The following is a 2,440-nucleotide window of genomic DNA, read 5'->3' as shown; positions in this document are numbered from 1 at the left end:
GTTTGGGTCATAAGTGTCATAAATTGTGGGGCATAACAATTAATACACAAAATATCTGTGTTCTGTTTAGATATCAGCATAAAATGGTTCATAGTAGTTTCTTATTTTTTATTTTTTTATTTTTATTTTTTGAAGAAAAATGAATTTATTCCTTTAAAGTAAAAAAACACTAAAAGTTTATCTTTCTTCTCCCTTTAAATTAAAAAAACAATTACAGGACAAAGTTTGCATTTCTCTTTTATAATGAATTATAGACACATTCCCGACCCAGAAATCAAAAATTAAAATTCAGAATTTATGACCAAGAAACAAGCTAAATCATTTACATATTAAGAACTAATAACACAGTATTACCCAAATAAAAAGCACACGCTTGATTATCATGTTTCATATTTCAGAGAAGAGTAAGCATTAAGGATTTATGCCATGTTTATTTACAAACATATCTAGGATGCTGAGTTCAAGAGTTGGATGCTTTTTTTCAGAGGCTGCACATTTTAAAATGCCCCTCTTCATATCTGTTTCACGGATTATTTTTTAAGCAGTTTGTGTCTCACTATAAAGAAAAGTGCAGCAAATCCAGACCCAAAGTACAAAGTCATCATAGTAGTAACCGCCGCTTGTTTTCCACCGAAAATGGTAAATTCTTCCCTGGACCCTCCTCCTAGTGGCTCCTATGCAACACAGAGGTTGTGAATCCCCGGGTGTTTTGTCCTAACATAGCGCTGTTGGAAGCCCTGCGAAAGACTCAGCGACTGAAGGCCAAAGAAACAGCGGCAGCACAGGTCCTTTCCTCACGACCTTGTTCCCCTGTGTGCCATAGTAGTTTTTTAAAAGAGAAAGCAAAAAGAAAAATAAGATGATTCATGTCTACCATTGGAAATTTCACCAAGCTTCTTTTGAAAATTGAAGTGTAGTTGATTTACAATGTTGTGTTAATTTCTGCTGTACAGCAAAGTGGTTCAGTTTTATATATATATGTTCATTTTCACATTCTTTTCCATTATAGGTTATTACAAGGTATCGAATATAGTCCCCTGTGCTATACAGTAGGCCCTTGTTGTTTATCTATTTCATATATAGTAGTTTGTATATGCTAATCCCAAACTCCTGATTTATCCCTCCCCACCCCTTTCCCCTTTGGTAACTATAAGTTTATTCTCTATGTCTTTGAGTCTATTCTGTTTTGTAAATTAGTTTATTTGTATCACATTTTTTTTTAGATTTATTTTATTATTTATTTATTTATTTTGGGGGGCTTTGCGTCTTCCTTGCTGCGCATGGTCTTTCTCTAGTTGCGGCGAGTGGGGGCTACTCTTTGTTGCGGTGGGCGGGCTTCTCATTGCGGTGGCTTCTCTTGTTGCAGAGCATGGGCTCTAGGTGAGTGGGCTTCAGTAGTTGCAGCATGAGTGGGCTTCAGTAGTTGTAGCACGTGGGCTCAGTAGCTGTGGCTCTCAGGGTCTAGAGCTGAGGCTCGGTAGTTGTGGTACATGGGCTTAGTTTCTCCGCAGCATGTGGGATCTTCCTAGATCAGGGATCAAACCTGTGTTCCCTGCATTGGCAGGTGGATTCTTAACCACTGCACCATGAGGGAAGTCCTCCCCTCCCCTTACTCTTGCTAATGCAGAAAACCCTCACCCCAGGAGCTAAGAAAATTCCATGCTGTTGGATCCAGATCCTAGTCTGGGTGGCTTAAAGGAATGTTGAGGCTACCTTGGAGATGGGGGGTCACTTTCTTTGGGGGAGACCATATGCCCCAGCCTCTTGCCTGCATGTCACTAGAAGGGCTAAGGGCCCTTCCCAAGGACGGGGAGGTAGGTGGGAGGCACTGGAGATCCTCGAGTCTGTCAGTCATGATCCTGATCCACGACCACAGCTACAATGGAAAACTATCAAGAACAAGGTGAAGAAAGTGCAGAAGGTAGAACAGGCGTTGAAGCAGAGGACAGTGGGAGAGCTGACCTTAGCCTAGATCAAGTCTCCCCAGAGGTTGGCTCTCTGGGTCTGTGGATTGCGGGGCGGGGCGGGGAGGAAGAAGCACAGAGTGGGCAGTGATGGTGGTTGGGCAGGGCTGCCCCCTGTAGCTGTTGAGGTTTTGCGCTCATTGCCCAGGACCTGACCTGGCAGGGGAGCAGGTGGGAGCTGCTTCATTTGCCCAGGGGAATGGGCCCCTCTTCTGTTCACATAAAGTCTCCCCAGAGGCCAGTGTTGGCCCGGAGGCTGGGCTTCAGTGGGTGGGGTGTGCTGGGCATTTGGAGAGAGGTGAGGCAAGCCAGGGTGCCAAGGGGGAAGATGAGTGAGGTGGCAGAGGAGTCTGGGTGACCCTCAGGCAGAGGCTGTCTCTGCATTGTCAACCTCGGTGGGGCCTGGGGCTCCTTGTGTGCCGCTGGCTTCTCTGCCACCACCTGGGCGTCCTGCAGCTGGGCTCCGTCTCAGGGTC

The 2,440-nt window shown here is 44.9% G+C and overlaps 1 pseudogene; it reads right to left on the bottom strand.

The window, feature by feature from the left end:
* Window positions 1–530: 530 nt before the first annotated feature.
* On the bottom strand, window positions 531–721 carry LOC130838876 (cytochrome c oxidase subunit 7C, mitochondrial-like; annotated as a pseudogene).
* Window positions 722–2,440: the final 1,719 nt, after the last annotated feature.

This window comes from Hippopotamus amphibius, chromosome 16 (genome assembly GCF_030028045.1).
Source record: "Hippopotamus amphibius kiboko isolate mHipAmp2 chromosome 16, mHipAmp2.hap2, whole genome shotgun sequence".
In the NCBI taxonomy this organism is placed as follows: domain Eukaryota; kingdom Metazoa; phylum Chordata; class Mammalia; order Artiodactyla; family Hippopotamidae; genus Hippopotamus; species Hippopotamus amphibius.
Note: the sequence above shows the minus strand (reverse complement) of the source record. Positions and strands in the feature narration are given on the sequence as shown.